We start from the raw sequence: 27,900 nt of genomic DNA, 5'->3' as shown, positions 1-27,900 counted from the left end.
TTGGGAAGGAGTGACAGGAGGCAGGCTCTGTCAAGGAAAGCCGTTGTCTCTGGAAGGAAGCGAGAGGCCAGAAGGGAAGGCTGGCTCCTCTTGCGGGTTCCTTGTCGCCACGCCATGTGGCTTGCCCCTCCCACTCTTGTGGGCACTTTCTTTCTTGGCGCAGGAAGAATTTAGAAAAGTCACGACAAATATCCTGTCATGTGCTGGAAAAGGAGAAAAAGTTTTAGATCTTTTCCTTTTCACAAATGAAGAGCTTCATGAAAATCAATGCCTAATTTTAGATAGAAATTTTGCCTTGTGGAAGTTATTCTAACAATATCCCCAAGAATCCCTCGAACCCCAGACATAGGATGGAGGCTGTGCATGGAGGGAGCTTTCCTTGTACACGGTGGACCCGGGTTTGATCCCTGGAACCCCATATGATCCCAGAGCCCTGCTAGGAGTGATTTCTGAGTAAAGAGCCAGGAGTAAGCCCTGAGTACTGCTGCAAAGAATCCCATAAATCCCTTTAACTATCATAATAACAAAAAACAATAAAACTCTCCTGCCCACCCCTGCACACACATACGCACTCACGCATGCATGCATGCACGCACGCACGCACACACTGCTACTTAGTTGGCAGCCAGCATCATCTATCTCAGGGTTGTCTCTAAGCACTGTAGATTTATCTTGGACTGACTTCAGACAGTTCCCCCTTTGATCTTTCGCTGGCGTCGCTTTTCTCCAATGTTTCCTCACCGCCTCCCTTGGCTCTCATTAATTAACTGCTCCTCATTCTGTGACTAAATGTGAACCTGTCTGGCTCTGGGAAGGATTATGGCATTTTATACACACACACACACACACACACACACACACACACACACACACAGATACACCATGGCTGGGGGGAAATAGCTTCTGTAACACACAGGCAAAGGAGATCAACGAAGAAAACCCATTAAAAAAATAAATAAATAAACCTGTTGAAGCAAGTCACCTAAAAAGAAAAAAAGGGGGAAAATAGGCTGATTATTTGGTGACATTTACGTATTCCCAACATGATATTTGAAAAGGCAAATACAGAAACTGGAACTTGCAATTTAATTGAGGTTCAGGTATTTCAAAGCTTGCTTATCTCTCCAGCCCGTCTGGTGTTTCCATGGTGTTCCTTTTCTGCTTCTATTAGTCTGGAACGTGGGTAGCAAGTTGATGAACATTTTTAATGAGTAAATTCTTTCCTACACCAAATTTTATAGATAATTAAATCTGATTTATTGGGCAGGTTTCAGCAACAGTAAAATAGGGAGAAAAGGAATGTGAAGGGGAGGGGCCCCAATTATTGGAGCTGAGAGTGGGATTCTGAAAGGCTCTGCTTTGTGTGGATAACCTTCCCGCAGGCGCTCTGCAGGGCTTCTGAGAAGTTTCTGATTCAATGGTGGCTTTCCCAGGGGTGCTTTGGTTTTGTTTGTTTGTGTTTTGATTTTTTTAGGGGGCGTGTACTCCCAGCGGTGCTTAAGGCATATTCTTGGCTCTGAATTCAGGGGTCATTCCTGGCAGGGCTCAGGGGACCATTTGTGGTGTCAGGGACAGAACTCAGGTTGGCTGCATGTAAGGCTGCAGCCTTACATGCACTTGGCTGTACTCTCTCCTGCCTTGAGTTTTGATTTCAAGCAATGAACTTTTCATGTTCAAGGAAATCCCAATCGCTGCTCTTACACTTATATTAAGTGTAAGATATCAAGCAAATATCACAAGTATAAAAACAAAAACAAAACACCCATCGGGTGCACCAGTAAAGAATTTATCCTTTTCAGATATATCTTTTCTATTTCTTCTGTGTAGATAACACTGTTTTATAGGCTGGAAAAAGAAAACTATTCAACAATACAGGATGTTAGACTGTTTATTTTTGATATGAAATTGACTTGGTGGAAGGAAATGCAAACAAAAGTCAATGCAACCTTCTTAAGGAAAGAAAGGAGAAATGGCAAGAAAGTTGGCCAAGATAACACAGCTTCTCTGCAGTGATAGAGTTGGATTCTAGAGATCAGTTTTCTCAGTTTATTTACCAAATTCTTCGTTATGCATTCAGTGTTCATTGTTTATTCCTGGAATGCACTAAAACAACAGAACCAACAGCAGCTAACATTTTGAGAGTCTATTGGCACTAGTAGGTAACTATAGGAATTAACCTTGAAATACCAAAGTCCTTGTTTGATTAAATAAATCAATGGTTTATTTGAGTGGTTACACAAGTTTTTAACTTCTGTATCCCCATCTGTTTGTGTTCATTGATAATTTGAAGGGCTGGAGCTATAGCACAGCGGGTAAGGCCTTGCAAGCGGCCAATATGGCCTACCCGAGTTCGATTCCTCTGCCCCTCTCGTAGAGCCCGGCAAGCTACCGAGAGTATCTTGACCACACGGGAAAGCCTGGCAAGCTCCCTTGACGTATTCAATATGCCAAACACAGTAACAACAAGTCTCACGATGGAGATGTTACTGGGCCTGCTCAAGCAAATCAATGAATAATGGGAGGACCGTGACAGTGATAATTTAAAGATTTTGCATTTGAATTACAGTTCTGAATTATTTCATAATGCTGAAGCTTAGATACATACAAGATTTTGCCATTCGGGTTTCTGACTTGATTTCCTAATGAAGGAATGTCTTCAAATAGATTTTAAATTCCATCGCACCTTCCCCATTCCTTCCCCCACCCCATCCCCAACACCCAACACACACATACCAGCATAAAGAGATTCCAAATAATACATGGGTTACATACTTGATACAAAAAACTTAAAATACAGTCTTCTGAAGTGATAATCCAATGTGAAACTCTGTTCTAATGCCTAAGATTAAGATATCAAGATGCATACTTATCTAAGGGCAACCTGTTACTGGTCTCCATCTCATTTTTTTTTTTGTCCTTGGGCCATACCCCGGGGTCACTCCTGGAAATGCTCAAGGGACTTTATTTGGTGCTGGGAAGTTGGCCACATATAAGACAGTGCCTTATATCTCTCCATCCTCTGAATTTTTTCTTATGATCATGATAAAGTTGCACTCAATTTGTACGTAACAGAAAGTATATGGATCCATCACAGAGAGAGTTGTTAATAATATGGGATATACTGTTGCAACTTTCTTAGACACAGTCTAAGATGGAAATTCATGTAGTAGTATGTCACAATAACTTAGTCAATGATAATTTTTATTTACTTTCATTTAGTTTTTAGGTTTTTGTGGCATACCATCAATGCTCAGGAGTTACTCCTGGCTCTGCTCTCAGGAATTAGTCCTGGTGAGCTCAGGGGATCAAATGGGGTTGCAGGGGATCAACCCAGGTCAGTTGTATACAAGCTTGTTCAGTCTTTACTCATGATAATTTTTATTTTCTATTCATGTCTGTAATATAAATTTATAGGTATAATTTTAAACAGTTATATGACATTGCTATAAGACTGAATAGTAATTTATTTAATCTGTATTTAGTTATTATAGCTGAGTTACTAACAGTGATTCCTTATCAAAATTAAAGCTACAAAATTTATTTCAACATATGGTTACTTGTAAAATATACTCATTAACCCAGAATTCCTGCTTTGCTTTTAGAACTAAATTCAAAGAGAAGATCTGATAGACACATGTACATTAGCACAATCAATATGTCTATGATACATGTGTGAGTATATATATTCCCATAGTCAAATTTTCTACTTAACTTAGAACGCAATTAACAAACTCAAAGAAAAGCCCCAATTTACCTACTCATTGTTCTGCAAAATAATGCAACTGTAAACCATAAAACAAAACTCACATTTTTGTTACTTGGGTGGTCTATATTATTTTTAACTGATTAGGTGAAAGAGTGGCTATTAGCAAAAGTGATTTAAAATGTAGCTCAGACTAAAATACAATCTTCATGAATCAAGGTGCTATTACTCTAAGTCAATTAAACCTATCTCCCTCAAGGAAAAAAAATTATAAGGACTAAAATTCCTTTATTAGAAGTATGTTATTAAAATGTGTCTGAGGTCTATTGATTTCTTTAGTTCTGCTTCTTCAAAAATATGGAGATTTCTAATATAACTAAGATCAATTCTAAATGCTTGGACATGCCTGTCAAAATTGTATTCAGGGACAATCAGAGTAGTATATCAATATGCAAGAACTGGTTTGACACTTCTTTCAGAACACTTATTCTCACCAAGCATTTGCATGGCTTCTACCTTCATTCTGTATTACCTCATTAAGGGTTTCATTTTAAATTTTCAATGAGGAAAACTGGGTATAACTTAGAGAACTGTTACTTAGAACTTTCTTATGCTGGTATCACGTTACTGTTATGCTATTTTGTGCAAGATTTTGCCTTTTCTGCACTTTGATCCATGAGCTTGAAACAATGGGACTTTCATACATTTTTTATGTTCTTTATTGGAACACCAATTTAGGGCTGGAGCCATAGTACAGAGGGTAGGGAGATTGCCTTGCACGTGGCTGACACGGGTTCGATTCCTTCATCCTTCTTGGAGAGCCTGGCAAGCTACCAAGAGTATCCCGCCCGCATGGCAGATCCTGGCAAGTTCCTCGTGGCATATTCCATATGCCAAAAACAGTAAAAACAAGTCTCACAATGTAGACATTACTGGTGCCTGCTCGAGCAAATCAATGAACAACAGGAGGACAGTGCTACAGTGCTACAGTGCTTTATTGAAATACAATTTTGAACTTCAGATCTGTTCTCTGTGCTTCAACTTTATGAAAAAATTTAGAAGCATAAAAGTTTTCAAGATAGCCTAATATCCTTATTGTAAAGATGGAAAACTAAGCCCAGAGAAGTAACTTGCCCTCCATATAACAAAAAAAACCCACTATGAATTATAACCAAATTAGATACTTGACTCTCAATCCTATGTCATCCAGCACATGTCAGTTTCTGATGGATTTCTGTCCTTTTAATGGCTGAGATATTTAATCCATCTATCAGAACTTGTGTTCCTATAAAACTGGCACCAAGAACTCTGCTGCTTGTATTGTCTGATTAATAATCAGTGATTATCTATTACTAAGGGACGACATGGTTAGAAGTGATATGTTTCTAAGAGATTTATTGAAATGTCAGCATTGGTTCTGAAAGTAATTCTGGCCCTCTGGCTGATCATTTCTGTCTCTTTGGGTTTCTAATGCTCTGTGGGATATAAGCCCTAGGTTGACCATTTCCTGTTTTAATATCTGTGAATGCTCAGCACCCTTTAATTAAGCTAATTGAAAACACTATGTATCTTTGTAGGGAATAGGTCTAAAATTAACATCTCAAATTGACAGAATTACTTGCTTTCTCTGTGCACTCAGTATGTGGCCCTTCAATTCTGTGGGGGCTGTTCGCAGTGCACTTCTTATGTCCAAATGATAATGGTTTGAAGCTGGTTCTCACAACTTGCTAGCTGCATGACTTTGGACTACAGTTTTCTTTTTGGCAAAATGTAAATAATGATATAAACTTGGTAATATGAATGCCAATGCATGAATACTAGTTTGTTTGTTTTTTTTACCATCACCAAAGCTTCTGTCCAATATGGACAGAATGAGATAGAGTTGTGTAAGTCTAAGTACAATCATTTCAGTTCCTTTTTTGGAGGGGGTGGGTCAGGATATATAGCTTGGGGTGGGGAAGGAAATTTAGATTCACCATATAGTACCCAGGGCTTACTCCTGGCTTTGTGCTCAGGGATCACTCCTGGAAGTGCTCAGGGGCAAACACACAGTGCTACACATCAAGCTGGGGTTTGGGGTATACAAGACATCCATATGCTTTACCTCCTGTGCTATCTCTCAGTTCCGTTTTTCCTCATTTAAATCCACAATTTCTTGTTGAAAGTGTTACAATATAAATGGACTTCTTAAGAGCCACTTGTATCAGTAGTCTGATCATTCCTTGATGAGAAATACCTTAGTCTATTAATAAGAAGAAATATTAATTGAGCATTAATCAAAAACTTCACAAGGAGTGGAGTGTGTTGAACAGTTCCCACTAGTTCAGCCTGGGTGTTTTATGTATTGACTTTGGCCTCAGACTACTAAAAGGAAGCCTGATTCCTCAGTTAACTGGGCAGCCTTAAAGTGTTTTTTAAAATCCATATGTACAATTTTTTTTTGTAAAGTGGCTTACTTGATTTTATTTTACTTACATTTCCCCCCTCCTCCCTGACAATTAATTTCTTGCTGGTACCATGCCTGGAAACAGTGGGAGAAATGAGTGGCTAGAAGTGTATTTCCAAATTAGCAATCATCTCAGTGACGTGTGCATTTAGTCAATGTGTTCAGTTTTTGGTTATTATCTGTTTTCTAAAAATACCTGTGGAAGCTAGGCAGATCTTGGTAATTTCCTGGAAAATGAACTGAACTGAGCAGATAAAAGCTGTCAGAGTTTGCCTTTTGCAGGGCAGGGGTGGGGAAGTTCTACCCTTGTTTTTGGGATGAGGCAAGGATTATCAAAGTAAAATTACTTATATCCCAACTTCAAGGCCTTCTCTGGATGATGCGAGTTGCTAGTTAAAAACTTTGATTAAAACACTTTGTCCTTCAAATCCTACCAAGGTCACGAGTTGCCCCCCACAAGCGGCTCTCTGGCACGGCCATGGCTCCAGAGGCACAAGGACTTAATGCAGAGCCTGGCAGCTTGCAGCAGAAAAGTGAATAGACTATCTGTTAATCCACGGTACCATGCCTCCCTGGGAAGGAAGGGGTGTCGCTCCCTTCTGACTCCTTCCCCTGAGCAGCAAGATGGTGGCCACCTCGGAGCCTTTTGGAAAGCCAGGTGTGAGCCAGTGGTGACGGGGCAACTGCAACCTCATGGGAAGGGAGGTGTTCCTGGCTCGTCCTTCATGCCCTACCAAGGTCACCAGTTGTCCCCCAAGAGTGGCTCTCTGGCACGGCCATGGCTCCAGAGCCACAGAAACCAATCTTATAATTATCTGGCTCTAGGCAGAAATCTCTCCAGACTTAATAAATAAAATATTAGAAATCCAAAATCACATGGCCGCAATATGGTTCTCATAACCAGCTGTAGAAAACAAATTATTTCACAATGCCTTTTCAGCAGTTCTGATTGTTGGGTGGAAACTCTAAACAATAATGGTGCATCTTTTGTCGAAATAATGAATGTAATCAAAGTAGATAGAGAGTTAAGTAGACTTCGTCTTCTTTACAGGCATTAGGAGGTGTGGGAGGGGAGTATATTGGGGTTCTTGGTGGTGAAAATTGAATACTGGTGAAAGGAAAGGTGTTTGATCATTGAATGACCGAGACTTAAACCTGAAAGCTGTGTAACTTTCCCCACAGTGACTCAATTAATAAATATAAAAAAATTAAATAAAACACTTTGTTAGATTTGAGGTGTCTCTACCAGAACACTTCCTGTCTTTGAAAACATTGATGGGAAGCCCTATTGAAAGCTCAGTAGTGAGAAAAATAGAGGTGACCTCACAGAGTGTAAATTCCCTGTCAGAGGGAGAAGAGCTGTTATTTAGTTATTTACTAGTATGCTATTATATCAGCATATAATGGGGCAGAATTATCCAGGAAACAGTGATACAAGACTAGAGAATGTGTGTGTGTGTGTGTGTGTGTGTGTGTGTGAGAGAGAGAGAGAGAGAGAGAGAGAGAGAGAGAGAGAGAGAGAGAGAGAGAGAGCATGCACACGCGCACACTTGGACAAGCCCAAGTGTTTAAAAGGATCCACTAAGCTCCTAACCATCCATTGTCAGAATTCTCTTCCCCATTTTTTGCTTTTCCCCAAGGTGCACTGCTATGCCAAGTGTGTATGGAGTAGCTTTAAGATGCAATAGTGTATCAGAAGATGGGGAAGGATGAGTTGTGAGTCTCTGAGGAGAATTGTATTGGATTTATAATCCATTTGGAAATGTAACCACAATTTTATTTCATCCCAGAGACCCCCCATGGAGCAGTAACAGGGGAGGGTAAGGATGATTCACCTAATTTCTTTGATGTAAATTTAAAATTTTTCTTGACAGTTTATGCTGGAAGAGTGGAGCTTGAATGCATCATCCTGAAGAATTTTTGCAGTTGCCCAGAAATGTGGGGCTAGAGAGAGCAGATGCTTGGAAATGCCGCTTGACATTTCCAAGTTTTTATAGCCCTGGTACATAGCCCACTAACTCCAGCATGCTTCACACATGGAGAAGGATCATTTGTCATTTTGATGCCAAGATGATACTCACAACCCTAAATGAAACGGATTACTTCTTTTTACCTCCTGCTCAGATAGTCAGAGTAGAGGCATTTCAGGCATTTACAGGCTGCCCTGCGTATTCAAAGTCCTATCAATGTTTGTTGTGTAAAGGTGGAAGTGAGGGCCTCTACACTGCTCTCGGCAAGAGAAAAGACAAATTTCTGCCATCTTCAATGAGGGCATGATTTATTTGGTAAAATGACTTCACCAAGAAACAAATGAATAATCGTCATTAAAAGTACATTTAATTCTGAAACAATTAACATTCAAACAGATGATACTCACTTATACACCCCAGTCTTTGTAATTTAAACAAAAGTATTTACCTGGGCAACTCAGCAACTTGCCAGCGTTGAAAATCTGGACAACTTCCCAGACAGTAGATATTTTGCATTTTGTGCTGTTGACAGAGTAAAAAAGAAATTAAAAAAATTCTCTATGGCAAGTCTCCCTGCTTTCAGGAAATTATTCCTTGATGGTAATTCCAAATCTGAATGCTGCCAAGGAATATGTTGAGGTCAGGATTGCACATATTTTGGCTACTGGACTAAGAAGAGTGCCCAGGCATGTTGAATCAAGTTTCTACTTCTCTAGAAACTGAAAGGAAATGGGAAAATCAATCCCTCTCCAGATATTTATTGAATGGCCGCTCTGACCCAAAGGCATTCTGGAAGTCAGGTTGCTTTCTCTGACTTGCCTGTCTGAAGGCTATAATCTTAGTATGTTGCCTCTATCAAATTGAGTTTCTTTGTTTTAAGTGTTGTCCAGAAATTGCTGTCCTGTGTCCTGGGTTTATGAGTTGGTGGAACAAATGTCCTTGAGACCAGCTCATATGCAGGTGGACAGAGTTCATGGGGACACTGCACTATGTGCCATACATAGGATTTCTTTTCATTGTTGTTAACATAGAGGTCCTAGTAGGTTCCTTGCTGTGATTTCATCTATATTTCATCTACATCCAAACTTTCTACCTACCCATGATTTACCGCATAACCAACCACCTGATGAAATCATTTGTCTTGACTCGTAACAAGGGACTTCTTGTCTTTTATTTGAAAGGTTCCTTCTCCTTGCAGCTCTTGGCACTGTCCTAGTCCTGGTTCTGAACAGGTGACCTGTGACTGGCTTGACTCAGTGAGTTAGTCTCAGGTTAGTCTTGGTAACATCCTTCCTTAGCTTTCACCTTGTTTATTAGTAAAATTATATTTTAAAATCTCAATTTCTGTAACTTATGTTAATTATTGATGTCTCTCAAAGTCTACATCCTCCACTCCTCTGGTCCTGTCCTGATGTCTGAGTCATTTTATCGACCCAAACTTCAGGGCTTCTGTTTGGCTCCTTTTACCTGTCGCCAGATTTCTCTGCTATCACCTCTGCTTGCTGCCAATCCACTCCTGATGCTGTGTTTGCCTTCTCTGCCAGCACACCTGTTGCTCACGAATGACTCTCCCCTGGTGCACATTTGCCATCTGCCTGGACTCTCTCTTTTCTCTTTCCCGCTGCCGGGACTGGATCCTGCCCTCTTTCTCTGCAACAATGCCTTGGAAAAGTTTGCTAACAATGGAGAAGCAAAACTTTCCATGATAAGGAGTTAAGCTCTCTTTGTCCTATCCTCTACCAATCCCTGGCTGTGAAATATATTGATTACAATCCATTATAACACTGAGCATGTTTGTATAAAATGTTCACATTTGCCTCAGAATTTACTCCTAAACAAGTGAACCACAGGATCATCCATATGCAAAAAAGTGAATTTAAGATAAAAGTTCCGAAAAGGGGAAATAAATGTTATCAAATAAAAATGGCTTTAATATTTCCAAAGACATTTGTGGATGTGGGTTTTACAGAGTCAGATGGAGGCTGCTTTTCAACATGCCAGAGGAAATTTATTAAGGTACAGGAAACCTTGAAAAAGAAATGAAATCACTCCTGCTGGGGTGAAGAGGAGAGAGGAAGCAGCTGTCCTCTGTGGTCAGGTGTCAAGGGTTTTCCCTAAAGCCCAGTGAGAAAGGAAGGCTTGCAGGGAACTGGTGTGTTTACAGAGTCAAGTGAGAAAGAGGCTTAAAGGAGCCGAGAGGAACTGAGCCAGGGTTAAGGGCCTGAGGAAACAGCAATTTGAAAAGGATTAGGAGGAAGGATAGAAGAGACAAAATAGAAAAGAAATAAGATTAGGTAGTGACAGTGAGGCCAGGGGGGTGGGGTGCTAGAAAGAGAAAAGACAACAGAAACCAGGAAGAACTGATTATGCTGGCATGCAGTTCAGGGAGTGAATAATAGGTCTTCTTCAGTGTGAGGAAAAGTGTTCTTGGACGGAACCAGGAACATTTCCAGTTACGATGTGAAGCTGACCATCACGAACATATGCTTTCTCAATGGCAAGAGAGGCTGTACCTAGAAAGGAAAATGTGTCTATTCATTGTTCTAGGTTTTCATTGGAGAAAGTCTTTTTGTTTGCTTGCTTTTAGCGATACCTTGCTTTTGGGCATGCTCAAGCCTTACTCTGTGCTCTGTGCTCAGGGATCGCTATTGGTAGGGTTTGGAGAAAGCATATGCAGTGCTGGGATCAAATCTACATGATGGATGTAAAGCAAATGCCTTTCCACTATCCTATCTCTCAGTCCCTGGAAAAGAAGTCTTAATCAATACCTCGTATAAATACTAGGGAAGTCTTAGACGAAAGCCACGACGGGTGTTAGGAGGAGAAGATGATTGAAGGAGAGAAATAATATGAGCATACTCCAGGAACAGATCCCTGGATCATTTCAAAGTAATCAAGAAGTAAAAGTCCATGTTAGTTCCCTGCTCTTAGCACATATTTTAGAATTATGAATCTACTTAGGAGATTGTCATATATCATTTAGCTTATTCTCCTCACAATTCTAAAGCTTTTCGTGGACACTGACGCCAAAAGAATTGTTGGACACAAATAACCAAACATGGTGGCCAGCCACCACACCTGTCTTAAATGGTTTAATCAGATTTTATCAGATGAAAAAAAATTACTTCTGGATTATGGTACTGTTGGCTAGAGGGATACTAACCTTTTAAAATCTTGACTGTTATTCCTCTCTCTCTCTTCCTCCCTTCCTCTCTCTCTGCTTCTCCCTAAAAATGTAGTCAAAAGCATCAATATTCCTTCCAGAGTGTTTGCAATTGTCTCAAGAAAAATCTCTTGAGATCATAGACTTAAACAATTACGAATATGTTTTTACAACAAAAACCTAAACCTGTAAAGAAGGTGGTTTATAGAAAAATTAGTGGAGAATGTCTCATTGCTGTTGCCCAATTGGCTTCGTTAGACAGTCCTAGTGTTAAAGCGCCTTGTATATAGTTTCTTATGCTAGAGTCTAGTTTCCTTACTAAGAGACTTTTAATGTACCTTTCAGAGTTGATGGAAGATTTCTCTCTAAAAAGAACTATGCAACATATTCAGCCTGTAGCTTCTGGGGATACCATCTGTGTCATGATAACAATCTTGAGAAGTGTACAGTGGCCTCCACATGCTGGCAAAAAGCCTCATTGTTGGTATCTTTACTGACTGACACAGAAGCACTGGTATTGACTACCATCTGGCACTCTTGGGTCATTTTCTAATTCTGTGCAAAGGCTGCAGTATCCTCAAATATCTTCCCATGAGCCCCCTGAATAGAACCCAATTCCCAGGCTTGTCTGTCATGATTACAAGGTAAACTCTACAATGCTAGATGATGTCACTAGCTATGTCCTTTTGTAAGATTTATTTTGAGGTTTTCTGAATACTCCTTTAAGATAGTGCCATCTTTATATTCTAAACATGGATAATATGTATGAATGTAAGTATAGATTTTGTGGCATGCATGGTGGTAACAGAATTTATAGAATGTTGTTAAGAACTTCGAGACTTGTGCTTGTATAGTTTCTATTTTCTTTGTACTTTTGGGCCTATAATAACTTGTGTACACACACGTATATTTCTCCTATAAATGCTGTTAGATTTCCACAAGAGAAGTTGAAATGATTGCAAAATAAAATAAAATAGAAAAAAAATTCAAAAATGAGAAAAAATTTGCATCAATGTGGGGGGAGCTAGGGAGCATTACCATATTTCCTGCCAGTTACCTTGACTATACTGTGTTCCAGATGGAGTGAAATAGAAAGACATCATTAAGGGCTGGTGTACAACTTTCTTCTATAATTAGTAAAGTGTTCTAGAAAAGAATAAAGAGCTCAGTGGAACCTCATTAACACCTTCTAAATGTAGGGGACCCTGGGACGGATAGGAATATTTTTTCTGAAAGGTATTTATTATCTTTTTTGTAGACTAGAGCATTTAGTTGTGGCTGTATTGAGAGGTTGGGGATTTGTGCAGATAGGCATAAAATAGACTGCACCAGTAAAAGAGGATTTTGAACACTGGGGGCTATTTTCTCTGACTGGAAGGAAGTTCCACAGAGAAAACCTGGAGAACCATCAAGGTAAATAGTGTGAAGAAGAGAGCAGATAGCTAGGAACAGACCAACTGGCAGTTCCTCAAACATCTGTATAGAGACTGGGGCTTGGGTTATGTAAAATTTCTCTATCAGTAAGGGATCTGGAAAAAGCTCTCTCACTAGGAAGATAAAATGGAAATTGAGTAATATTCTGATCTTTTGCTTCTAGGCAAACTTGAGGATAGGAGTGCCCATGTTAAATAATAACAAATAACAACAAAGATGATTAAAAAAAAAAGACCAAAGAGTAAATGATGCATCCTATTTTAGATCTGAGTAAATTTGGGGGAAAAAACAACTTTTGAGATGAAGCAGTAATTATTTTTTAATTTCTTTTTTAATGTAACTCAGGATTCTATAACACATGGAATAGAGGAAGATTGGGATGAGTGAGGTGACTGAACATAAGAAATGCTTTATGCACACTGTCTGTCAAACACACTGTCCTCCCGTTGTTCATTGATTTGCTCGAGTGGGCCCAGTAATGTCTCCATTGTGAGATTTAGTTGTTACTGTGTTTGGCATATCGAATACATCATTGGTAGCTTGGCAGGCTTTGCCGTGCGGGTGAGATACTTTTGGTAGCTTGGGCTCTCCAAGAGGGGCGGAGGAATCGAACCTGGCTGGCCGGGCTGGCTGCGCGCAAGGCAAATGCCCTACTGCTGTGCTATTGCTCCAGCCCATAAAGCATAAATCAATATGTCAATATGCTTTATGCACAAAAATATCAATATAAGGAAAATACATAGTAGTACAGCAATAGAAGAACTCAAAAGGGCAATGGGAGCAACCACAACCAAGTCATGTAAGGCAGGGAACTGAGGAATATTTGCTTTTTTTTTTATTGAACACCCAACCTCCTACCAGTGCACATTTTCCACCACCAATGTCCCCGGTATCCAGCTCCCCCCCCCCATCACAGCCGTCCCACTGCCTCTATGGAGACAATTGCCCTATACCCTCTCTCTACATTTGGGCATGATAGATAGTTTGCTTGAATTTTCCCACCGCCATTCAAACCTGCCTGCCAGAGGGAGACACTAGATAATTTATTTTCTATTGCTCACTTTGAATATCGCAAGAGGTTGATCGGCTGCTTTTGCAGCTGTGTAGTATGGAATTCTAAAATTGTATATGGTTGGGCTCCAGAGACATCTCTGTAGGGTGCTAGTCCATTCTGGGATTCATTTAGGAGTCTCTGGACCAAGGCCTTTAATGTGCTTAGATGTTGCCCAGAGGCAGATTGTGGGGGTGACAGCCAGGACCCCAAGAAGGCAGGAGATGGCAGGAGATGGGGAGGGATGGCCTGTCTCTGCAGCATGTGGCCTGGAGTCTTAGTCCTGGAACCCACATACTTGGGCCTTGCTTCTGGAAGATCATGGCTGCTGGGATTTAATATGGAGTGCGCAGATGGACTCCTGCTCCATCTGAAGTCCCCCAGTGGAGCTGGCTTGGTACAGGATCTGAAGAGATCTCTAGTGAACTGCTGACTTCCGGAACTCCGAACTGAGGAATACTTACTAAACACAGGAGGGATGGAATAAGGAAAAGGTGCACTGCTATGTTCAGTGAGGAATTTTAACACAGTTCTTTTGTGTTCTTAAAGAGAGAAACGACCTGTGTCGACAATCAAGAATCAGGGATGCTGTCTCATTTGCCAAGGCGTCGAAAATCAAATGGGCTGGACATGTAATGAGATTTGGAGACAACTACTAGACTAGAGCCTTTACCGACTGGATTCCATGGGACGTCAAAAGACCACATGGCTGCCCACCTACCAGATGGTCAGACTTTTTCGTCAAGACCCTGAACGATCGGTTTGAGGCTGTTCGTGTTCCCAGAACGAACAGACGCCATTGGGCTACACTAGCACAGGACAGGGACAAATGGAGATGTTACTGGCACCCACTCGAGCAAATCAATGATTAACGGGAAGTCAAGTGATCAAATGATCAAAGAGAGAAACAAAAGAAAATGAAACAAACACAAATCATGCAATGGAAGCAGCATTTTGAGATTTTAGGAGAAATTATTGGATCAAACAATACCTTTATCATGTGCCCAGAATAATTAACTGACAAAGGAACACAGGGATAATCCATGGTAGCTCTTTGTTGTGAAGCATGGTATTCCAAGCATAGCTCTTTCGATTCCTCTTTGGGAGACCTGAATAGCGTTCTCAGTTCTCATCCTGTTTTGTAGGGCCCTGGTCTCTGTCTCTGAGGCGTATGTTAGTGCAGGAAGAACAGTGGAGTTGAAAAGATGTGCACGGAGCCTTCATCCTCTTAACAACTTCTTTGATGCTCTTGAAGGTGTCCCATACCACTGTTTTCCTCCTGCACAGTTCTGGCACCAAGTCATTCGTTAGTAATACCAAGAAACACCAAGTTAAATTTTGGAGAGGAAACTCTACCTAGCTTTTTGCCCCCACTCAAAACTTCACCCTTTGTTGCAACTAAGTGAAAACAGCCTAGCTCAGTCCAGGTCACCTCTGAGCAAACTCTCACTTATTCTATGATCATTATAATTTTTAATATTTCAAAATCACACCTATGGGAGTTGCTATGACAGTTTAGAAATACCAATACAAGGCATGAAACTGGTTTCCGTGGTCAGAAACACAAACCCAAGTTATTTCCATCTTTTTGGGGAGGTGAGTGGGAGGGAATAGGGAAAGTGCGTTATATGAACCCATGTAGAACTGCATGAAGAAATGAAACTGTCACACTGTCCTCCCGTTGTTCATCGATTTGCTCAAGCGGGCCCAGTAAACTCTCCATTTTTTGGAGACTTGTTGTTACTGTGTTTGGCATATTAAATACATCACAGGTAGAGAGGTTAAATGAACATAGTAGCAGTACTTCCCCTGATACCTCCACTCCTTTCTACTTGTAATTGTAGGAGTATCTTTCTTGTACCTGCTGTAGTATTTTTCTATTTTCTCTTTTTCTTAAATAGACACTTGTCTTTAATTCCAGTGGAATGATTTGTACCATTCTCTTCTTAAATCAATGACTGCTTTACTAAATACTACTCATGAATTTTTTTTGGGTGGGGGAAGCACAAGAATCAGGAAAGGGGGGAGCACAAGGCAGGAGGCGGCTGTGTGTGAGCCAGAACCATAGCAGTTTGTGATCTCAGTGGCCATAACGAAGCATGTCATCACTAGAACCATACAACAAGGTGTGTACAGGTGTGCAAAACTCCAGCTAAGTGTATTTGAACCCTGGTGATTACAGCATCATCAACAAAGGGAAAGGGATAATAAGTTAGACATTAATTAGAAAATGTCAACTAGATAAATTATTAGAAAGCTATGAAGTTCAAAGATAAAAAACTGCTTTTCATAATCATTTTCTCAGATATTTAAAATGAATAAAAGGCAAGCGGGTCAATCAATTTTATTTGATAATTCTAAACGCCAAAATAATGATGGTTATGATCATGACAAATGGCAGTAGAAATGATAACAAACACTTCCTGAGCATGCTAAAATCCCTGGTACTATGCAACATGTTTTTAATAGCTGGTAACTGAAACCTTAAAACAGATATATAACATAAGTGCTTATAGAATCTGCATCTTATAAAATGATATTTTAATACATCTAAAGAAAAAGATTATATTAAAAATAACAACAGACACAAAGGAAAGAGGAAAAGGTGATCAAAATTTAAAAAAGAAAACTAGCCATATCAATTATGACAAAAATTTTATTATTTATTCCCCTAAATTCCCTTAATTTTGCATTTTGCTTTGTTTTTGTTTTGAGCATCATTCCAACAGTGCTCAGGAGTCACGCTTGGTATTGCTCAGGGGACCTTATATAATTCTGGGGATGTAACCGTGGTCAGCTTCATGCAGGGCAAGGGCCCCCTAACTGGGCCCCCTAACTTCTGTAATATCTGTCTTGCCCCAAATTTCCCTATGCTTTTTAAAGAACTCACAAATGAAAAATAAACATTAAATTAAAAAAATATCAGACCCCTTCTAAAGGTCACAAAAGCAACTTTATCCTCATTGCAGAAAGTTTAAAAGTTACAGAATAAAAAATTAAAAAGTAGAACAATAACTACAAGTATTAAATCAGATTACAATCCCAAAGCGCCCTCATTGAAATAAAGAGGTCAATTTCATTCGAAAGTGACAGTAAAGTCTTAAAGTAGATCAATGCGCAATCATTGTCAAGACAGTAATATCCTCCCATATTTTAAAGAATAATGGCAAAACCCCAATAAAATGTAAAGATTTAATTGATTTTAAAATGATGATCTAGAGCTTGAGAGGTACTATAGGGTTTCACGTGCTTGCCTTGCATACTACTGCTGCTGGTTTGACCCTGGCTCTACATGCCAAATACAGCCAGGTCATGCACTGAATGATCACGAAGCATAGAGCCTGGGGTATCTCTCAAAGTACTGAGCGACGCAGCCACCCCAAACCCCCAAACATAATCTAATAAATACTGTTGGAACTAGAGAGATAGATAAGGGAAGTGGTCAGGAAAGACAATTTATGAGACCTTCCAATACAGAATGCGGGATTTGGGGAATGGGGAATGGAATGCTGTCCTGTAGTGCTCCCCGCCCCCCACATCAACTCCCAACCTGCAAGGTTCTGCACTCTTCTTTGCCTCCTTCCTCAGAGGAGCTTCCTGTTGTGAAAGGCTTTTTCAACTAAACCACAACTAAAGGTTCTTGGATATTGAAAAGTATGAGAGTTTTCCTAACTGCAGACTGAAGTGAAAATCAAAAACTACAGTTTCAACTTAGAAAATTAACATATCAAAACACAGGGAATGCAGTTAAAGCTGTAACTATAAGCAAAATCAATATGTCTTATTGATTTATCTAAGAAATTCATTAGAATAACAATCAGATTAATGAGGAAGATTTTTACTTTGATTCTTAAGTACTAGACAATTGATATTATCTAAACTGTAGCACTGTAGCACTGTCCTCCCATTGTTCATCGATTTGCTCCAGCAGGCAAAAGTAATGTCTCCATTGTGAGACTTGCTGTTACTGTTTTTGGCATATATAATATGCCATGGGGAGCTTGCCAGGCCCTGTTGTGTGGGCGGGATATTCTTGGTAGCTGCCGGGCTCTCTAAGAGGAATGAAGGAATTGAACCCGGTCAGCCGCATGCAAGACAAGCACCCTACTTGTTTTTTTTTTTCCCTTTATTTTATTTTATTTTTTTTTAAAGTTGTAGATTTACAACTTTTTGTGCTTTGGTTTCAATTATACAATGATCAGATACCCATCCCTCCACCAGTGCCCATTTTCCACCACCATGGATAATATCCCTCCCACCCCCATCCCCCCATCCCCCCTGTCTCTGTGGCAGGGCAATCCCCTGTGTTCTCTCTCTCCTTTTGGGTGTTGTGGTCTGCAAAAGAGGCATTGAGTGGCAAACATGTTCAGTCCATAGTCTACTTTCGACACGCATCTCCCCTCCTGGGAGGATCCTCCAAACATCCTTTATTTGGTGATCCCTTCTCTATCTGAACTGCCCTTTCCTCTAGGATACCCGGCTGGCCTCTAAGTTATGGAGAAATCCTCCTGGTGCTGATCTCAGCTATTCTTGGGTATTAATCTCATACTTTGTTACTTTATATCCCCCAGATGAATGCAATCTTTCTATGTCTATCCCTCTCTTTCTGACTCATTTCGCTTAGCATGATACTTTCCATATTGTACCACTTGTATGTAAATTTCATGACTTCATCTTTTCTAAGAGCTACATAGTACTCCATTGTGTAGATGTTCCAAAGTTTCTTTAACCAGTCATCTGTTCTTGGGCATTCAAGTTTCTTCCAGTTTCTGGCTATTGTAAAGAGAAGCACCCTACTTGTTGTGCTATTGCTCCATCCCATTATCCAAAATAAGGTTATTATATATTAATAAATTAATAATAGGAAAATATTTTTAATATTATTGATGATATGTAATATGCCCACCTATCCTTCACCAACTAAAAGAACAAGATGACTGCCCTCCAACGTCCTGATGGATCTATCACATCTTCCAGAAGGGCAATGGAGAAGATTATTCATGACTTCTACTCAGATCTCTTTAATAGCCATGTCCACTTACCCACATACCAAATTCTGCAGGATGGATATGTCATTCCCAACGTTCTCCCTTCCGAAATCTGACACGCTATTTCATCGGTAAAGAAACAAAGAGCACCTGGCCAGACATGGTCAGACCTGAACACCTGAAGAACCTGCCTGATGAGTATTGAAGTACTCATCAATACACTGGCTCGGCTCTTCACATGCTACCTGTCTGAATGCAAGGTTCCATCCCAATGGAAAACCAGCAGGACTGTACTAGTATACAAGAAGGGAGACATCCATGACATTGGCAACTATCGCCCAATCTGCCTATTGTCTGTCATTTACAAGCTGTTCACTTGAGTCGTCCTGAATAGGATTGACAGAACACTAGATGAAGGACAACAATGCGAGCAAGCCGGATTCCAAAAAGGATTCAGCACGATCAACCATATCCACATGATAACCAAGCTCATTGAGGTTTCTCGGGAGTTCAAGATGCTGCTCTATCTAGTATTCATTGATTTAAAGAAGGCCTTTGAGTCTGTTGAGACAGAAGCAGTCATCGAAGCCCTAGCCAATCAGAGCATTCATAATGAATACATCAGGATCCTCCATGAGCTGTATTACGGATTCACTACCAGGATCTCACCATTCTACAAAGAAGTGATCATCCATGTCAAAGAGGGGTTTGGCAGGGTGATACCATTTCACTGAAACTATTCAGTGCCACCCTTGAGAACACCATGTGACGACTGGAATGGGAAGGAATGGGAGTGAAGATAGATGGTTGGCAACTACACCACCTCTGTTTCACTGATGACATCGTTCTAATAACACCAAACATCAGCCAAGCGGCTCAAATGCTGACCGACTTCGACCCTGAATGTGGGAAGGTCAGACTACAGCTGAATCTCACAGACAGTGTTCATGAGAAACAGTCTTGTTCCTGATGTTCCATTCACTGTCAATGGAACGACCATCTCCGAATGCAACAGTACTTAGGTCGAGAAGTCAACATGACAAATGACCTTGCCTCTGAGTTGTGCAGGATAAAGAGAGCGGCTTGGAATGCCTTCAAGAGCATCGGAGAAATAACTAAGAGGATGAAAAACCTCCAGCTCCGAGTACATCTTTTTGATTCCACTGTTTTTCCTGCATTAACATACACTTCAGAGACCTGGGCCTTAGGAAAACAGGATGAGAACACTATTCAGGTCTCTCAAAGAGGAATTGAAAGAGCTATGCTTGGAGTATCACGTTTAACTCAAATGAGAGAAAGAATCTGGAGTTCCAACCTCCGTCAACACTCAAGAATCAGGGATGCTGTCTCGTTTGCCAAGGCATCGAAAATCAGATGGGCTGGACACGTAATGAGATTTAGAGACGACCACTGGACTAGAGCCATTACTGACTGGTTTCCACGGGATGCCAAAAGATCGCGTGGACGCTCTCCTATGACATGGTCAGACTTCTTTGTCAAGACCCTGAATGATCGGTTTGAGGCTCTTCTTGTTCCTAGAATGAGCAGATGCCATTGGGCTACGCTAGCACACAACAGGGATGAATAGAGATGTTACTGGCACCCGCTCGAGCAAATCGATGAGTAACGGGATATCAAATGATCAAGTGATCAAGTGATGTAATACTTTAGAGGAAAACTCATAAGTCCTATAAAACAAGGCTGTTTCTATCATTGTTATCATTCAATGTTTTTCAGGAAGCCCTAGATAATACATGACAAAAACGAGAACTGAAATAAATATTATAAAAGATGTTCATGTGTAGTTTGTATTCTTTTTAAAAATTTTTTATTAGTGAAAAACCATGAGGTATAGTTGTAGACTTACAAACTTTTGTGCTAGGGTTTCAGTTATACAATGTTCGAGAACCCATCCTTCAACCAGGGCCAATTCTACACCACCAATGATCCCAGTAGCCCTCTCACCCCCCACTCACTATAACCACATCCCACAATGCCTCTGTGGCAGGGCATTCTTTTTTGCTTTCTCTTTCCTTTAGGTTATTGTGGTTTGCAATAGAGGTATTGAGTGACCATCATGTTCAGTCTACCGTCTACTCTCAGCATACATCTCGCATCCCGATCAAATCCTCCAAACACCCTTTACTTGGTGTTCCCTTCTCTATCTGAGTTGCCTTTTACCCCAGCATGTGCTGCCAGCTTCCAAGCCATTGAGCAGACCTCCTGATACTTATCTCAACTGTTCTTCAGGGGTTCATCTCCCCTTCTGTTACCTTATATTCCCCAGTGCAGTCTTTCTATGTCTGTCCCCCTCATTCTGACTCATTTCACTTAGCATGCTACTCTCATGTAGAAACACTTGTATGTAAATTTCATGACTTAATCATTTCTAACAGCTGCATAGTATTTCATTCTGTAGATGTTCCAAAGTTTCTTTAGCCAGTAATCTGTTTGCAGGCACTTGGGTTTTTTCCTATTTGGGGTATTGTGAACAGTGCAGCAATGAATATACAAGTGCAGATGTCATTTAGACTATAATTTTTTGCCTGTCTGGGATATATTCTCAGAAGTGCTATTGCTGGGTCAAATGGGAGCTCAATTTCTAATTTTTTGAGAAGAGTTCATACATACTGTTTTCCAAAAGGGCTGAACCAGTCGGCATTCCCATCAACAGTGAAGGAGAGTCACTTTATCCCCACATTCACACCAACATCGTTGCTTTTGTTCATTTGGATGTGGGCCAGTCTCTGTGGTGTGAGATGATATCTCATTGTTGTTTTGATCTGCATCTCCCTGATGATTAGTGATATAGAGAATTTCTTCATGTGCCTTTTAGCCATTAATATTTCTTCTTTGAGAAAGTTTCTGTTCATTTTGTCACTCCATTTTTTGATGGGGTTCAATGTTTTCTTCTTGTGGAGTTCAAGCAGTACTTTGTATATCCTTGATATCAACCCCTTGTCGGATGTGTATTGGGTGAATATCCTTTCCCATTCTGTAGACTGTCTTTGTATTTTGGTCATTGTTTCTTTTGAGTTTCAGAAGCTTCTTAGTTTAAGATAGTCCCATTTGGTTATCTCTGTTTTCACTTGCTTGACCAGTGGCCTGTCATCTTTGAAGATACCATTAGCTTCAGTGTCATGGAGGGTTTTGCCAAACTTGTATTCAATGTACCTTATGGATACCGGTTTGATGTTGAGGTCTTTAATCCACTTTGATCTTACTTTAGTACATGGTGTAGGAAGAGATCTGAGACCATTCTTTTGCATGTAGCTGTCCAGTTTTGCCAGCACAATTTGTAAAGAGGCTTTCCTTGCTGCACTTCTCATTTCTTGGTCCCTTATCCAGTACTAGATGATCATATATTTGGGGGGAAGATTTCAGTATATTTAAGACTCTTCCATTGGTCTGCAGCTCTGCTTTTTTCAAGTACCATGCTGTTTTAATCATTACTGCTTTGTAGTAGAGTTTGAAGTTAGGGAAGTTAATTCCTCCCATTTTTCCCCCAAGAATTGCTCTAGCTATTCGTGGGGGCTTATTGTTCCATATGAATTTCAGGAATGTTTACTCCATTTCTTAGAAGAATGTCATGGGTTTCCTTATAGGAATCATATTACATTTGTATAATGTTTGGGGGAGTATTGAAATTTTGACAAGGTTAATTCTCTGATCCATGAGCAGGGGATATCTTTCCATTTCCTGGGGCCCTCTTTTATTTCCTGAAGTAGCCTTTTGAAATTTTCTTTGTACAGGTCTTGTACTTCCTTAGATAAGCTGATTCCGAGGTACTTGATTTTCTGAGGCATGATTATGAATGGTGTTGCTTTTTCATATCACTATCTTCTGTCTCATTATTTGCATATAAGAAAGCCATGGACTTTTGGGTATTGATTTTATAGCCTGCTACTTTTCTATACAAGTCCATTGTTTCTAGGAGTTTCTTGGTTGAGGTTTTAGGGTTCTCTAAGTATAATATCAAATCATCTGTGTATAGAGAGAGTTCGATTTCTTCTTTTCCTACCCAAATGCCCTTCATATCTTTTTCTTGCCTAACTGCTGTTGCGAGTACTTCCAATACTCTATTTAACAGCAGTGGAGAGAGTAGGCATACTTGTCTCATTCCAGATCTTAGAGGGAAGGCTCTTAGTTTTTCCCCATTGAGGATAAAGCTTGCCATAGGCTTGTGGTTGATGGCTTTGACTATATAGAGGAAACTCCCTTCTATACCCATTTTGGCGAGAGTTTTCATCGTAAATGGGTGCTGTATCTTGTCAAAAGCTTTCTCTGGATCTTTTGATATCATATGTTTTTTATCCTTTCTTTTGTTGATTCCTCCACCCCTCTCAGAGAGCCCGGCAACCTACCGGTAGTATCTCGCCTGCATGGCAAAGACTGGTAAGCTACCCATGATGCTAAACACAGTAACAACAAGTCTCAAGATGGAGGCATTACTGGGCTCACTCAAGCAAATCGATGAACAATGGGAGGACAGTGTTTGTTTTTTGATATGGTGGATTATGTTGATTGATTTCTGAATGTTAAACCATCCTTGCATCCCAGGGATGAATCCCACTTGGTCATGGTGTATGATCTTTTTGATGAGTTGTTGAATTATATTTGCTAGTATTTTGTTGAGAATCTTCCTTCACATCAGTGTTCATCAGGGATATTGACCTGTAGTTTTCTTTTCTTGTGGTGTATTTGTTTTCTTTTGGTAGTAGAGAGATACAGGCTTCATAGAAACTGTTTGGGAGAATTTCTGTTTTTTTTTTTTCTCAATTTCCTGAAAAATCTTGAGAAGAACTGGCAAGAGGTCCTCTTTAAATGTTTGGAAAAATTCGCTAGTGAATCCATCTGAACCTGGGCTTTTGTTTTGGGAAGAGTTTTAACTACAGTTTCAATTTCCTTGATATTAATAGAACTATTCAGTTATTCTATATCTTCTTGATTCAGTCTTGGGAAATTATAGGAATCCAGGAATTTATCCATTTCTTCTAGGTTCTCTTGTTTCGTGGAATACATACTTTAAGTAGTCTCTAATGATCTTTTGAATTTTTTTCTGTTGTGATATCCCCTTTTTATTTCTGATTTGGTTTATTAGGGTTATCTCTCTATTTCTTTGTTAATCTTGTTAGTGGTTTATCAATCTTGTTTATTTTCTCGAGGAACCAAGTCTTGGTTTCACTGACCTTTTGGATTGGTTTTGGGGTTTCCATGTCATTGATTTTTGCTCTAACTTTTATGATCTCTTTCCTTCTGCCTGTTTTGAGCTCCTTTTGTGGGTCCTTTACTAAGATCTTGAATTGTGAAGTCAAGTTTTTTTTAATGTGGGCCCTTTCTTCCTTCCTGAGAAATGCTTGCAGAGCTATAAATTTTCCCCTTAACACAGCTTTAGCTGCATCCCACTGGTTCTGGTAGCTCTTGTCTTCATTCTCATTTGTTTCCAAGTATCTTTTGATTTGTTCCTTGATTTCTTTCCTGACCCACTCGTTTTCAACATTGAGTTGTTTAATTTGGTTTTCTGTGTTGTACATGATTAACTTCTATCTTCAGTGCATCATGGTCTGAAAAAGATAGTTGATACAATGTCTATCTTCCTGATTCTGTTGAGGTATGATTTGTGTCCCAGAACATGGTATATTCTGGAAAATGTTCCATGTGCACTGAAAAACAATATGTATTCTTTTGGGGGGAACGTAAAGTCCTGTATAGATCTATTAGCCCTCTCTCTTCTATTTCTTCCTTCAGAGCCATTATTTCCTTGTTGTGTTTTAACCTTCTTGATGAATCCAGAAGATAATGTAGTGTTGAAGTTTCCAACTAATATGGGCTGGAGCGATAGCACAGCGGTAGGGCGTTTGCCTTGCACGCAGCCAATATGGTCGACCCGAGTTCGATTCCCTCGCCCCTCTTGGAGAGCCCGGCAAGCTACCGAGAGTATCTCGCCCTCACGGCAGAGCCTGGCAAGCTACCCGTGACGTATTCAATATGCCAAACACAGTAACAACAAGTCTCATGATGGAGACGTTACTGGGCCCGCTTGAGCAAATCGATGAACAACGGGAAGACCGTGACCGTGACCGTGATAATGTTGCTCACAATGTCCTTCTTAAGGTCTGTTAGCAGTTGTTGTAGGCATTTGGCTGGTCCCTCAATGGGTGCGTATACATTTATGAGTGTGATTTCTTCCTGCTGTACATATCCATTAATTAATAAAAAATGGCCTTCACTGTCCCTTCTCATCTTTTTTAACCTAACTCTATGTTGTTCTAGACTAGTAAGGCCACCCCAGCTTTTTTGAGGGGGTTGCTTGCTTGCAGAATTGTTTTCCATCCTTTGATTTTGAGTTTGTGTTTGTTTTGACTTTTCAGATGTGCTTCTTGTAGGCAGCAGAATGTTGGGTTCAGTTTCTGAATCCATTTTGCCACTCTGTGTCTCTTAATTGGTGAGTTTAGACCATTGACATTGAGAGAGATTATTGTTATGGGATTTTGTTTCATCTTTCTGTAAGGGTTTGTTGTACTTGTATGGGTTTGTCTTTTCTTACAGTAACCCCTATAGGCCTTCTTTTAGGTTTGGTTTTGAGTTTATGAAGTTCCTGAGCTGTTGTTCATCCACAAAATAGTGTACCATTCCTTCAAGTTTGAGTGAGAGTTTAGTCAGAGAAAGTTTTCTTGGTGAAGCGTTCATTTCGTTGAGTTTTTTTCACTATATTCCATCATTGCCTTTGGACTTGGATGGTTTCCTTTGATAGGTCTGTTGTAAATCTAAGGGGTGCTCTTTTATATTGATTTCCTTCTTTGACCCTACTGCTTACAGTATTGTGTCTCTATCCATAGCATCCATCAATCTAACTATAATATGTCTTAGAGTATTTTTGTTAGAGTCTTTTTTAGCTGGTACCCTTCAGGCTCGTTGAATCTGGATGCCTGCATTCTTCAGCTCTGGGAACTTTTCAGCAATGACTTCTTTAACTGTGGCTTTTTCATTGGAATTGCTTCCCTGTTCTTCTGGTACTCCAGTGATTCTAATATTGTTCCTCTTAAAATCATCCTCTAGGACTCTGATTTACCCTAGAACTATTTTGAGGTCTCTTCCCATTGTTCCTTGTTGCTTGTAGGCTTCCTGCAGCTCATCTTCAAGCTCACTGATTCTGTCTTCGGCTGTAGCCATTCTACTGTTGAGTTTTTTATTTCATCTACCGAATCCTTTATTGGTGACACTTCTGTGTGTAGCCTTTCAATTTCTGCTCTCATATCTTCCTGTAGTTTCTCTATTGTCCGATCCATTTTTTCTTTCATGTCCTCCTTTAATTTACTGGATATCTGTCCCACCATTTCTTTGAATTCACTGAAGGATGTCACTGTGCAGAAGCAGTGTGCATCCTTCTGGCGTTACAACGGTGGCATTGGCAGGTGCGCCCAGGCCAAACAGTGGGGCTGGACACAGGGTCGTTGGCCCAAAAAGGGTGTTGAATTTTTACTGCACACGCTTAAAAATACAGAAAGTAATGCTAAACTCAAGGGTGCTAAACTCTTCAATAGTTCATCTATGAATTCTATATCAGAGAGCTCACATTTGTGAGTAATGCCTATTGAGGCCTCTGAACTCTTTACATGGACCTCTCCTCATGGTGGGCATTTGTGCTGTTTCTTCATCTTGTTGTGGTGGTATGGAGACTGAGATGTGACACCAGATTGCTGGGTATTGGTAAAATTACTGCTGCAGAGTGAGCGGCCACCAGCCCCAAAATAGGCCATGCCCACTTCTGCAAAGGCCACACCCTCTGTGGTAGAGGTCACACCTTCTGCAGCACTGTAGCTGGGGAGCTGGGTTCGAGAAGGCTTACACAAACCTGGGAGGAGAACAAAGTGGCAAAGATGCTGGGGATCCGCACACTGCCCACTAGTGTGGCCCTTCAGTCAGTGACTGCGACAGTCTGTAGTTTGGATTCTTATGTAACAGATATAGTAAACTAAAATTTAATAAAGATTTAAAAATAGAAAAAACTACATTTATATGTACTATAGTGGTACAATGCAATGTAGAACCAGTCTATTTAGAAATATAAAATCTCTATTACTCCTTGAGTAAACTGATGAAAAAGGGAATCATTGTTTTAATAATCTGGTTATATTTTTCCCCTATGGGTTTTTCTGGTTTTTGTTTGTTTTGTGCCACTCATGTCTGTACAGGATCAGGTCTCACTCCTGGCTCTGTGTGCTGGGATTACTCCAGGTGGTGATGGTTGAACTACATATGGTACTAGGGGCGGGGGATGTTTTAACCAATGTGTACTATCTCTCCAGGCCATAATTCAGTTTATTTAAAAAATTATATGCAAGCATCAACATTCATGGAGAGCTAAATCTATTTCAAGGAAAAAAAGCACATGGATATTTGTCATTTTATTTATTGTTGTATTATAAAACTCTAGATATATAATCTGTAAAAAGAAAAATATAAAACTAAAACAATATAGTAAACTCAGAAAAAGATTTATGATTATTTAGAAAATTAAAATATACTAGAGGTGGGCCTAAATCTTTTATTTTTGTTTTCAGTTTGCTTTGATTTTTATTTTATGCTGAGCTTTTTCCTGGGCCATAAGTTTTTGCTTCTTCAGTTTCTTCTGTGATATCTTTTTCTTCTGTGCAACTTCCTCTTCGGATTTAGGAACAATCTGTTCTTTTCAGTAAGAATTATCTCAATGTGTCAGGGAGAGCTCATATAGGTGTTAATTCGCCCAAGAACCTGTAAGTTCTGTAGTGCATCCTGGGCGCTTTGTTCACCTGGATATTCTCAATGACCAGAGAATCTACACCTAAACCCTTGAGTTTAGCATTACTTTCTGCATTTTTAAGCATGTGCAGTAAAAATTCAGCACCCTTTTTGGACCAACGACCCTGTGTCCAGCCCCACTGTTTGGCCTGGGCGCACCTGCCAATGCCACCGCTGTAAACCAGAAGGATACACACTGCTTCTGCACAGTGACATCCTTAAAGTACTTAGTGTCCTTTCTGATATGCATGCCCTCGATGGCCTGTGCCATTTCCCGAGTGTTCTTGACGTGCACGCGGAGGTTCAAGCCCCAGGACTTGCATGATTTCGTCGGGTTGTCAGGGTCCAGCGAGTAGCGCACCAT

The 27,900-nt window shown here is 40.2% G+C and overlaps 1 pseudogene; it reads right to left on the bottom strand.

Annotated features, from left to right (window-relative positions):
- Window positions 1-30: 30 nt before the first annotated feature.
- On the bottom strand, window positions 31-27,900 carry LOC130046099 (60S ribosomal protein L17-like; annotated as a pseudogene).

This window comes from Sorex fumeus, unplaced genomic scaffold (assembly GCF_029834395.1).
Source record: "Sorex fumeus unplaced genomic scaffold, SorFum_2.1 ptg000131l, whole genome shotgun sequence".
In the NCBI taxonomy this organism is placed as follows: Eukaryota; Metazoa; Chordata; class Mammalia; order Eulipotyphla; family Soricidae; genus Sorex; species Sorex fumeus.
Note: the sequence above shows the minus strand (reverse complement) of the source record. Positions and strands in the feature narration are given on the sequence as shown.